Genomic DNA, 13191 nt, shown 5'->3' with positions numbered 1-13191 from the left:
TAAAACAGCTATAAAGAATCAATTATTTGCTTGTATGTTATCTATCGAATTTTCAATTCTATGCATGAGAAAAAAATCCATCGACTTTTATTCAATGAAAATGCATTTCGATGAAAAGAATTTTCAATTAATAAAATTCAATGGAAATGAAATCGATGAATATCTTTTCGATGGAAAGTCTAGATACCAATCCAATCGTCCGGTCAAAGTTTAATTTGGACCTTTTCTGGAAATATTGGTAAATTCTTCCAGATCAGACAACAGATATTCTAGACTGCTGCAACACTCTTTGTTTGGCTGGACGGAGCTCGAATGACTCAGCATTCCGCCACTCCTGCAGAATGGGAACATGGATACAAAAACGGTTACCCACGATCAACACAGGAATCCCCTGGATCTCGACCACTGATAGGAGACCGGGACAGCCACAAGACCACCCAGACATGATCAACCTGTCTGGGGAAAAGGTAGATGTGGTAACCCGCCCCCATATCCACCAGGAGTGCTGATCTGATACAGAGAGAACATAACTACTTGGTCCTGAAGAAGATGACAAACCTAGAGAATCCATCGAAACCGGTCGACCACCTCAACGCATGATATCCCGAAGAACACAAAGGATACGGGATTGAAGCAATATCATCGTAATGGAGAGCAATTTCTCCCAAAACTATCACTAACTAATTAAGCAACCAAAAAGTGTGAATCCACCAGTGGTTTATGGTAGCTAACTGGACATCCAAACCGGGTGCTCAGAGTATGGCGTAACTCTTTATGGGAGGCTCCGCCTATTAACAGTTTTCTTGTTTTAGTAATAATTACTTCTATGGTTTCCCTTAACCAAGCAATTGGTCTACTACTTAGTGCTAACACATGTCTTTAGAGGGCATTCAAAATTGTATAGGGCCCGGGTGCCCGTGATTGAAATAATTCCTCCTAGAAATGTTACTTTATTGATAGAGACATTGCTTTTCTTGTCATCATGCATCACAAACAGTGAAAAACATTGTAGACTCAGGGGCAACTATCCTTTCTATCCCTCTTAGATAGGCGGCACATCACCTCTACCCTAGGGATAGGCACCCCACACAGGGAAAGGGCGTTCTTCTATAGGGATCGATAGGTAACACATTCAGTGTATGTATAGAGTAACTACCACGTATATACAGTTGGTTCCTAAAAGTGTTATCTGTGTGACAACCAATGAGTTTAACTAACACATAAGGTTAAATATTGGAATACTAATCAGCATCCCTGATTGTCTGTGCGCAACAGCAGTCAAGCCACAGTTTCATAAGGATGTTATCTGCTCTGTAGTGCTTGCTTTTCATGATTTCATATGGCAATGGCGGGGAAGGAATCATACTTTTTCGAAAAAGTACCATTCACTCGCGCTTGTAATGAAACTAGGCCTAGTTCGCATCCAATCAAGGCAGTAGAGCATATGTTTGGTAGGATCAAGATCTTTCTCCAGAAGGCGCCTTCCAGGGTAGACCATATCTTCCATTAAGTAAGGAGAAACGCCTCTGCCCCAAAGGTTAATGAAGGAACCAACTTCTGATTAGAGAACGTCAATACTGGTAAGATGGAAAAGATGCAGAACTTTTTATGAATCCTTCTTCCTTGTCAGGCCAAGATTTTAACCCTGGATTTCAGGGCCAGCTGTCGAGGTTGATCGCACATGCTGTTGTTTACCAAAGTTCCCGGGTAGGTAATCTGAGAGGTGATTCTCAGCTGTTAGTGTTCAACATACCAGTTGGTATGGTTAGTCTCCTCGTGGACTCAAATGTCATAATACTTGTCTTAGATGAGTTCCTCGAAAGGCTGTTTAGCTGCAGATATTGTTTAAGGGCTACTAAGGACCTCTGTAAGCCTATAGGAGTTTTTGTTGTCCACTGGCACAATGTCATCTGCATTAAGTAGGCTTGACAGCGTCTCATTCCTGATGGATGGGGGAAATGGATTTACCATATTTAAGCATTCACCTACGTCAGAAAGTAATAGACTGAATAGAGTCTGGGTGAGTGGACAGCCCTGTTTTAAGCCCCTGAAAGTGGGGATTGAATTTGTTAAGCCACCCTCAGCATTCAACCAAACTTGTATGGAAGTGGATTTGTAAAGGGATTTAATGGCGGCCAATACTGGGGTGGGCAGTTCCATGATTCCATTTTCTTCCGTAGGCATTGGCAGTCAATGCTGTCAAAGGCTTTGCTCAGATCAACACTTTTGTTTTACTATTGTGTGCCTTTCCTTGGAGTAAGTTAAGCAGGAAAAGATTTAATTCTGTGCCAGTCCCCTTCAAGAAGCCTGTTTGTTGTGGGTCAAATCTCTTTGTAGACTGTATCCATAGCTGCAACAGTTTTAGAAGGAAGGCAGAAAACAGCGTGCCCAGACTATCTAGTAATGTTATGGGGCGGTAGTTGGTCGGATCCGTCCTATTGCCTTTTTTAAATATCGGGACAATGATAGCTTTTTTCCATGTTGCTGGTAGTCATCTCGTTCTAAAGATTTGATGGAAAAGCTCCAAGATAAAGGAAATCCAGAGCACTGGGGATTGTTTAATCATGCTATTAGTAATCCCATCTGGGCCTGTTTTTTTAATGAGTATCTCCAAATGCACTTTGTTGAGGTGGAAAAGACAAGCAGCACCACTTACTTCTGTCTCCTGACTGGATGTATCATCTTTGGATTCAAATAATTTGCCGTAAAAATCAATCCAGGTTTCTTCGTGAATGGTGTTGGCTAAAGAGGCGGCTTGTGAGGGATATGTCTCATTCAGTAATTTTGAGTATGGTGGCCAGCATCTGCTCTGGATCTGCTTGTAATAAAGAGGCTTTTTCTCTCACCAGCCAGTTCTTGTACTCGGTTTTCTTTTTTTAACAGTAGCAGATATTGGTTAAGTTCTGGATGAGTGATATTTTTCAGTTCTTTACGTAGTAGGTTTTTCTGTTCCTTTACTGTGAGATTGAAGGTATGTATATGAATTGATATAGTTACCTTGTTCTTGTTGGGTATAGTCATAAATTCTTGGAGAAAAAGTGTGTGGTTCGAGTCCCCCCGCCCCTTTTGAGGTGCTCAGCATATCGTGCACCCAAGGATAGTATATCCTGATTTTTCAGCCTCAGGCGGTTGGCACTTTGGTGGTTTCAATATCCATGAAAAATGTATCTCTTACGGAGTGAAATTTACCATCCCACGTAAGTTGCAAGAGCGGATGGCCGCTAGTATGCCGGTGGAACACTTCAAAGCCAGAATCATTGTGAATGATAGTGCTGGAAAGACAAATACATAGTCCAGTATGCTGGTCTTAACATTGATGAACCAGGTACATTTCACCGGAATATCTCCCACGGTTTGTCCATTCAGCATATGCAGGTCTTTATCATTCAAAGGATCAAGCTACTGATCTGCTACGAGTGATCCGGAGGAGAGACAGCTAGGGGCTGCTATGTTGGTAATATCAATCAACTCCATGCAGTGGCAGTTTAGATCCCCGCCAATGATGACAAAATGAGGATTATAAAGCAGTGAAAGGCTGTCAATAAAGACCAGAATTGTGCTAAAAAAAGCATCAATTGTGATTATCTGAGGATTCCAGTAGATGTTGAAGATTGTAGCCGTTTGCGCCTCTTCATCATCTTCTTTCTGTATAGCAATTACCACCATCTGTAGAAAAGAGATAGGGTTAGAGACCTCGCAGATGGTGATCCCAGCACCCAGTTTTACAAAGCTGAGCAGACCTGCAGAAGGACGTCTGCTCAAGCCTTGATAGGCAGGATCAAGGAATGCATAGCCAGCCAGGATCGGTAGCCTGGTTAACAAGGTTTCCTGGAGGCAAATGACGTCCAACGAACCAGAGAGGATCATTGGGACTGAACATAAATGTGAAATTAATAAATGTGTTAATAATTTCCATTTGCAGCGCTGGTTATGCCCCATTGCCACATCTGACCTCTGTGGGCTGTAGCTAAAAGGTGTACGATGCGCCGTTGGAAAACCCTTGAAGCACAAATGTAACATTCCTGCTGGGCCCTTGCCATCAAGGGATCCTGTGTGCAGTGCCTGATTCTGCACGTTTCAAAGCGCTTCTACAGAAATGGTGCAATGGTCATCAGCACATGCATGTGTGCTCTGCCTGTGTCTTGTGCCCTGTTCAATCTATGCCATCACTTGCTTTGTTGAGCCACAAAGCTCATGGGGATTAGCATAACATTAGCCCTCGTTATCACCCGTCGGGACCATCCTAAATATGGCACAAGTGGCATGCGGTAGTTTCATAGCGTTGAGCTGCTAGGACATTGTTTGACAGAAGGCAGGCCCTTTACCTGTATAGCGTATAGACTGTATGAGACTTTCAATTTTCTTTGGTCTTTGGTGAGATAAGAGCTTCAGGGTTTGTTGTAGTTTGTGAAGTCTGCGTTAAGTTATAATCTGTAAACAGGTCTTATCAATTTATTCTATAGGTTTGCCCTATCTTGTGAATTAGGAAGAAGTAAAACTTTTTGTACTTGTTTAATATTTTAATGTGACCTTTGCTATAGCTTTAGACCAGTCTTCCAATGCAAATACTACTTTAAAGCTGTGCTAAATTGGAGTGAACTACCTTATCACTTGTGTGTGTATGCCTCTTTATGCTAATGCCTTACATGGTAATTCATGCATTCTGTTTTATTCAGATAAAACACATTTCCATAAAATGCATAGCATCAAATTTTTAAAAAATACAAATCGATAGCATACAAAATAGGTGTATCAGTATTAATAATGGTCAATATAATATACGGGCAGAATAGAACTATTAAAACACAGATAAATAATACACAGCATAGACAGAACAAAGTTCATAACAAGAAATAAACTATGCTATATCAACAGAATTCATTGTTTATAACGAAATACCCTACCAAGAAGCTCTTCATTTAATTTGTATACACCAATGATATCACGATGAATCTAGATTGTTGGCCACCATAAGCACTTCAGAGGGCTTTTTAGCATTCTTCAGATAGGTTATTGTTCTTTTGGTTAAGTTTATACCTTCTATCCTTAAGAGCAGAAGTCTCTATCTCTTTCTGAAACATGCATAAAAAGAACACCCTAAAACAAAGTGAACTGCTGTCTCTGGGACAGTTAGGCAAGTCTGGCAGCTCATACATCGTAATTGTCCCAGAAACACGCATGGTGCTTAGACAGCACACAATCGTCCTCAGTCAGAATTAGGTTACGATAGGAGTTGGCAAACCTTGGCTCGCCAGCTTAAAGGACTTCAACTCCCACCAGCCTTGGCCAGCATAGTGAATGGTGAAGGATCATGAAGTTTATAGTCCAAAATGTCTGGAGAGCACCAGATTGGAGACCCCTGGTAGGGTTTGACAGATAATGCTCACACTGTATATATCTGATATTGCCAAAATCTCTGCAGGTGTCCTCCCAAACTAGGTTGTTTCTTCAAGAGCCTCCTTGCGTATACAGAGAATATGGCAAACTAAGAAGTTGAGTTGAAGCTACCCCTCACTCTTCTCTGAAAATTATAAGCCGCCTGTGTAGAAAATGCAAATGTGGAAATTATTTTTTTTCAATATACCTCAACCTATTCATTACTCGTACAAAGTTATTTTTTATTAATATAATGTCTAGTAAAAAGGATACACTCAATGCATCAAAAATATACAGAATTCCAAAGTAACAATCATTAAACTAAACAGTACAGAAAAAAGCAAGTTGTACAATGTTCACATACATTTAACATTCATAAGAAAATAATGTCTAATATGGCAGGAAGCCAAATATTTTGGTCACGCCTACTCTTTAAAGTGTGTATGTGCAAATGTGGGGTTAGTACCTAAAGTGCTTTCTTATGCAGTCAAACATTAATTAACAAGTTTTCAAAAAGTTCCATGTGGGTATGAAAACACTACCACAGAAGTTAGTTATGCAAAGGCAGTATGTTCTTGTACATACATAGTCACCATGCTTATCAAATGTACAAAGACAAACAAAAGGATATTTTGCATGCTGTCTCTTTTTAATAGTGGTTGATGTGTTTAAACATTACCCAGCGGGTAATTGCTAATGCTCTTAGTTTCCGCTTGTCCTGATTATGGCCTAACTAAACAATAAACAAGAAGATCGCTAAAGAGCACCAGCGTAGACTGATGCCATTTACACAATAAATAGCATTTTGTACCTAAGATTTGTGCACTTGTTGATGTTTTGTGAATCCTTCTGTAAATAGAGAGGCAGACATCGACTCACCAAAACCCTACATTATTTTATCAGGCTGGCAAATGCTTCCACCTGCCAGCAGGTTTTAGTCTTAACAGCTCCTTGTATTTCCCTGATATAAGTCCCTTCAAGAAGGTTGTCCAATGTCGTATTTTCTCCATTCTCTTAAGGGATCTACTGGCCATCTTTGTTATCCAAATGCAAAGTTCAGTGTCTTAGTTAGAAATGTCCACGTAGACCAATTCACTGACTCCTAAAACAGCCTTGCAGAATTTGAAGGTGTTAATACACCACTTGCTTCCCGTTTTGTTGCACCCAGCCTTTTCCCATGTCGTGAAACTGTTCTCCTGAAGCCCTGGAATAAAGTTAAACAGCTACGTGAACATGGACAGAAAGGATCTGGACCCGTTATTTTGGACACTGCCCAGCATACTGATATGACAACATTCATGATATGATTAAAGGACAGAGACCTTTCTCTATTATGGATTGAGAGCTAAGGCAGTTTCCATATATGGGACCCAACGACTGCCTGCTTCACAAAGAGCCACGTCTTCTCTCATTTCACTTTGCCCTTCCACCAAGTACCCTAAGTTGCAAATCCCTGAAGCAGGGCTCTCTGTCTGGACATCCCACCACCCACTCCCCTTAGTTTCACTAGGACCTTCATGCTGATGAAAGGTGTGACCCTCTTTCATATAAAATGTGTAAACATATCCTAGAAGTGGCCAAATCAATATTCCTGATAGGAATGGGTTGGGCTTGAACGAGGTAGTGTAGCCTTGGCAATACGTTCCGCTTTCATTATAGCTACCTGCCCTCTTTTTCCACTCATTAGTGGGCCTTGTTACAAGTCTGCTGGTCTGAAAATAAGGGTGCCGATAGCAACAGACCGGCATCCTTTCTGGACCGGCAGACTACAACTCTGCTTTCCTGGGCCTGTGTGCCTGGCAGGTCTGACCTGCCGGTTGCAGTGCCCCTTAAAGCACAGTTGTCACAGAAGCACAGGTACCATTAGCAACAGTGCCGATGCTTTCTGTGCCCCCACTCCTAACAATTTCTGCCACCTGACATCCCAGACGTCTGGGACTTGTAATGTCCCAGTGACACCGGGATATCAGGCGGCAGAAACAGTGCTTCAGTCAGGCGGCCACCCGCTGGTAGCACTGATGGGTTAACGCTGGATTTGTAATGAGGCCTATTTGTCTTGTTGGATATAGTCTACAATACATGAGGATAGTTTTCAAAATATAAGGGGGGATTATGGGTGTCAAATATACTTAAAGCTTTTTCATGTATTTCTTTGCCCAGTAAAAGCTAATCCTTGATTGTAGGGAAGCCACTTCCACCACTGTCAGGGTGAGATTCAAATTCTCTGATTTGCTCATATTAATCTTGAATCCTGACAGTTTTTAGTTGTACCTCAATCACCTCCATGAAAGGGGGTGAGCTACTAGGGTCCTTTACCATCAAAATCACATCAGCCTTGAAAAGCCATTTTGTATGAGAAGCTTTGCCCAAGTCCACACATCTTACATCCTCAGTATGCCTCAGTTATGCGCTAAAAAGTTTAATGAAGATAGCAAACAGGAGCGGCAGAGAGGGTTCCCTGCTTCATTCCTCTCTCAGTGGAAGCATGTTTAAGAGACGCCCATTGATGCCAACTCTGGGTCTCGGATTGTGACAGTTGGAATATATCACTCTAATCGTGCCAGGGCAGACACCAAACCTCTTCAAATCAGCAACAGGAACCCCTAGTCTAATTGATCAAAAGCCTTCGTGTTATTAAGCACAATTAGGACAGCCTTGGGTATTGATCTGTGAGCCCTATCAGTTATATGGAGAACTCACCTAATGTAATCACAGGTTCTTCTGTTTGGAATAAAGGCTGTTGAATCAGGGTTAGCCAGTGTGAAAATATAGGCCTCAATGAATTGATCCAAAGTCATTGTATAGAGCTTTAGATCAATATTAATCAGTGCAATTGATCTATAAGAGAACACAATTGAGGATCTGTCACCTGATTAGTAATTATAGTGGTCCGAGAAGCTTCCATCGATGTTGTAATCTGGTCTGCATCTCTAAAGTGAATGAATAGACCAGGGATGCGCAGAATTCGTGTTTGGGTAAACCTTTTGTAGAAAGCTTATGTGAAGCCATTGGGACCAGTGCTTTTATTTACCTTTAACCTTTTCTTGGCTTCATCAACTTCCTCTGGTACCATAGGGAGATGTAGATGATCCCTTTGCTGTTGTGTAAGCACTCTTATCAGAGTCTCATTGAGATGGGCAATTTTCCTATCTGTGGAACAATTATCAGTGGCATAGAGAGGGGTAAAACACCTCTGCTATTCCCTCATCTTCCCTCTTTCTGGTCCCATCATGGATCCAAAAATCTTCTTAATCAGCTGGACACACACTCAATCCTTCCGGGATTGTACCTGTTTCACCAGAGCTTGTTCCTGCAGAGAAAGTAGTGCTGTTTAGACTTCAAGAATGTAGCCTCAGTCTCATTCATCAATAAAGAGTGCACTGGGTCCCTGTGGCTAGCTCTTTATTTGTTTGCTAATGAGTATACCCTGATTCTTTAAGCACAGATTCAAGTTGAACCACTGGGTTCCATAGCTCATGCTCTTAGAGAGAGCCCTGTACTTCCCAGTTGGGCTCCCATGACAAATCTTTGTAGTATTATCTTTAAAAAAGAACACAATCCTATACTTTTGCGTCTCAAAAGAGATACCCTGATCCTCCAGATCCAGCGACAGGATCATGGTATGAAATGGAAATTATATCCATCTGATAAGTACAAGGTAAAGAGGCAGGCAGCCAAAATGCACCCCTGCATCAGAACGCAATCAGTTTTTATTGGCCTGGATACCTCACCATTTATTCCTAGTCACACTCTCACCTCTGTGTTACTATGCAATTGTATTAAGATATCAAGCAGCTGTATCAGAATTTCCCAGGCAAGTAATTTGCCACAGCCTCGCTTTATCTCATTTACCAAATGCAAGACTTAGATCGATGCTGGCTACATATAAAGGGATATTTCCTTCAGTACATGTTTGGTCAATCATTGACTGTATGACTAGTCCACTAGCATCAGTCACTGTTCCCTTCCTAAAGCCTGTTTAGTATCATGAGAGTCTTCCTGTAGAGGACATCCATTCCTCCAGACTCCTCAGAATACAACGAGAAAATATTCTGCTCTCCACATCAAGGAGAGCAAATGGATGGTAGCTCAGAGGATTCATTCTATGACAAGACAGGAGGCTCGCATTATGCTTTACTTTCTTTTATTTGCTGGCACACCAGCACTTTAAAACTTAACTTGAATACTGCACATGTATGTTCTTACAAAACCACAGTTATGGAAAACGAAAATGGACCAGTTTAAACGTTTGTTTCACATCTGCATGTGATCACTGTAATCACCCGGGAACTACTAGTCCCATGATTCTCATGTCTCTGGTAGTCCAATCCTCCCAGCTCTGCACCTATCAGAGGGCAGCCTCCTGTATAAGAACCCTTGTTCCCAGGTCCTTTCCTCTTTCTTTTTGCTGCCATGAGATAAGTGACATTTTTCTCTATCTTTGCTTATAGAAGGATTGTTAGTCACGTATATATTTCTATAATTTCTGTAATATGTGGATATCAGTATCGCGTTACACCATAGCGCGCATGGAATTAGTTTCATTCTTCTCAAAAGAGTTTACCTGAACGCGTAGCGCAAGCGTTCCGCAGCGTATCACATTCAGTAAGCGCGCGTTTGACTTCTTTCATGAAAGTTCGAGTGTGGTGAAGAACGGGCGAGGGCCAGAGCCGCGAGCAATTCCGCTCGCTTCACTCTGCCGAGCCCCGCGCTCTGTAATAATCGGCGCCGGCGATCTCGGCGGCCGTTAGGACCCGTGGGAGCCGGAACTCCCTCAGGTTTTCCCAGCTTCCCCAGGGATTCTAGCTTCCGCTCACATTGCGCTTGCAGTCGCGTATGAGGGAAGTAGTTGACCAGAGCTCCAGATTAATTTTGAAAAAAAAAAAATATATATATATATATATATATATATATATATATCTTGAATACTTTATAAATCGCAAGAAGCGGTTTACAGGCACACACTACATTAATCCTCAGACGGGTGTAGAGCCTGAAGAGCCTTCATCTGCTGACTTCCACGCAGTTGGCCCTGCCAACACCTCGATTATGGCTCAGTTTGTCTCCCCCACCAACACCCCTTCCACTTCTCCGGAGTGGAGCCAAGAAGAGTGGGAAGAATATCCTTCTCAGCAAGAATTAGAATTGACACAGAGTTTTAAGAAGGTACTCGAGACTCCTTACAGCAGGCAGTCTCTCAAGGGGTGCAGCCCATTACGAAGAGATTGGAGACTCTGGAAATGATAATGGCTGAACAACACAAACAGATCACAGCCAGGAAAAGACGAGCTAGTAGCCCTGATGAAGGAACGTCAGCAGGACACCCCCAAAGAGGGGTTGAGAAGAAGGGGTGTAAAGTAGCCCGGAAGAGCAAGCACTCTTTGACCCCCCCGGGCAACACTGAAAGGGTTAACACTGTTCCCCAATTGACAGGCGACCCTGTCGCCAGGCTTAAAGAAGCCTTTCTGGCAAAGAACAGAGGTGGCCAGGATAGACCCCCTACCCCAGGGGTGTACAATTTAGGGGATGATGACGAGGGCTATTCGCCCAATGATGCAGGGGGCGAGGAAGAGGAAGATATCAGTAAAGGTGTGGAAGACCCCCAAATCATAGAAGATACGGCAGACATGCTCATCCCCGAAGCCATCCGGCACCCTAACTCCTCAGAATGGGTACCTTCCCCTAGAGTGGCACTTTACATGGCTCAGCATATCAGAAAACCTCTATAAAGAGAGCTAAGATCGAGAATGAGATCCGAGTGTCCTAGACCAGAGCTGACGGATAAACTAACAGAAACCCCTGACTTAGACCCCAAGATGGTTACTTTGTGACCAAAACAGCTAGAGATGTCAGGGAAGGCATGGACCGAGCCTGGAAAGGATGTCAGGATAAGCTCCTGGATATTTCGGGGCCATTAGCAAAAATTATGGACCTCGTGGAGAAGTCAAAAGATACAGGTACGCCAGTAGACGCAACCGTCCTGGGCAGCTGGGCGCAAAGAGCAGTATGCCTCTTGAGCAACGCCAATTGTGCCTTATCTTCGGAAAGAAGAAGAGGAATCTTATTGAAGATTGACAACAAGTTGAGCGAACTGGCCACCTATGAAGCGGGCGAAGGCGCCAAAGGTCTGTTGTTCGGCGAGGCGTTCGCTAAAGAAATGGCGCCGTTCGTAGGAACTTATTCCGCTTTAGAGAAGGCCCAGACTTCAATCAGAAAAATCTTTCCAGGGTGGATTTTTGCCGGGACCGGACGACATAGGGGTCGCTCGTCCGGTCGCTGTCGCTATAACTCCCAACAAAGGCCCTACAATCAGCACGCCCAGTACTGGGACTCCAGACAACAAGACTCCTTCTTCCCGGCTAGATTGAGGTTCCCTAGAGGCCGCAGGGGAAGAGGATCTTACAGACAACCAGGGGCAACAGCCGGTGAGTACAGCATGTCGGAGTGTAGGAGGAAGAACCCTCCACTACCTGCTTGACTGGCAAGCATTATCAAGCGATGCATGGGTGCTACAGGCAGTAACAGGCCTACAGATAGAGTTTATAGGTACGCCAGTGCAGAGAACAGAACCCCACCCCATAGTTATGACGCAAGAGGAAGCAGCGCTCCTGCACAGCGAGCTCAGCAAACTAGAAAGCAAAAATGCGATAGAGCGCGAACTCCAGAGAGATCCCGGTTTCCTCAGCAACATGTTCCTAGTTCACAGAGGGGACAAAATAAGACCAGTAATCAATCTGAAGGACTTAAACGAATGGGTGTTATACAACCATTTCAAGATGGAGGGGATTCATCTTCTCCGAGACCTTCTGCGCTCCGGAGACTGGCTAGCTCGTCTAGATCTCAAAGACGCATACCTAACGATTCCAATAGCAACTTCTTATCGGAAATATTTGCACTTCCGATGGAAGGGAGAAGTATGGCGGTTCACTTGTCTTCCGTTCGGTTTGTCCTCCGCTCCTTGGGCCTTCACCAAGCTCATGAAACCAGTGGCAGCAGCCATCAGAGAGAGAGGCATATGTATCATCATCTATCTAGACGACATTCTCATCTGCGGATCAGAAAAAGCTACTCTAGCAAAGAACGTTCAATGGGTATTCTCACTCCTCACCTCGCTAGGATTCCTAGTGAACCTAGACAAATCCCAACTACGGCCTGTCCAGAGGATAGACTTTCTAGGCTTCACAATAGACTCAGTGAAAGCCTCCCTCGAGCTCCCGGGTCACAAAGTGAGAGCGATCAAGAAAGAACTCAGAGCAGTTCTAGCGAAAGGGACTATTTCCCTTCGCAAACTAGCCAGGGTAGTAGGTCTTCTAGCAGCCTCCATCCAGACAATATTCCCGGGTCCTCTTCATTATCGAGCACTGCAAAGGCTCAAGATAAAACATCTCCAAGGAGGTCTGCGATACCATCAATTAATGACTTTGGACCACGAAGCCCTCACAGAACTCAACTGGTGGCTAGAGAATATGGAGGCCTGGAACGGCCGCGCCATTTTTGGTGACGCCCTAGAACTAGTAATAGAATCAGATGCAAGCAGGTCAGGCTGGGGAGCCAGATGCGAACATGTACAGACAGGAGGGAAGTGGTCAGAGGAAGAGTTACACATCCATATAAATTGTCTTCAGTTGTTAGCGGGCTCGTTCGCAGTGCGCGCTTTTACGAAAGACAAGGTGAAATGTTGCATACTGCTCAAGATGGACAACATCTCCGGAGTGTGATACATAAACAAATTGGGAGGCACAAAATCCAAAATGCTAGCCGAGTTAGCAAAGAATTTCTGGCATTACTGTCTTCAAAACAGAATCTCAGTATCAG

Source organism: Ambystoma mexicanum, chromosome 7q (genome assembly GCF_040938575.1).
Source record: "Ambystoma mexicanum isolate Mex_15411 chromosome 7q, UKY_AmexF1_1, whole genome shotgun sequence".
In the NCBI taxonomy this organism is placed as follows: domain Eukaryota; kingdom Metazoa; phylum Chordata; class Amphibia; order Caudata; family Ambystomatidae; genus Ambystoma; species Ambystoma mexicanum.
This window is presented reverse-complemented; position numbering follows the sequence as displayed.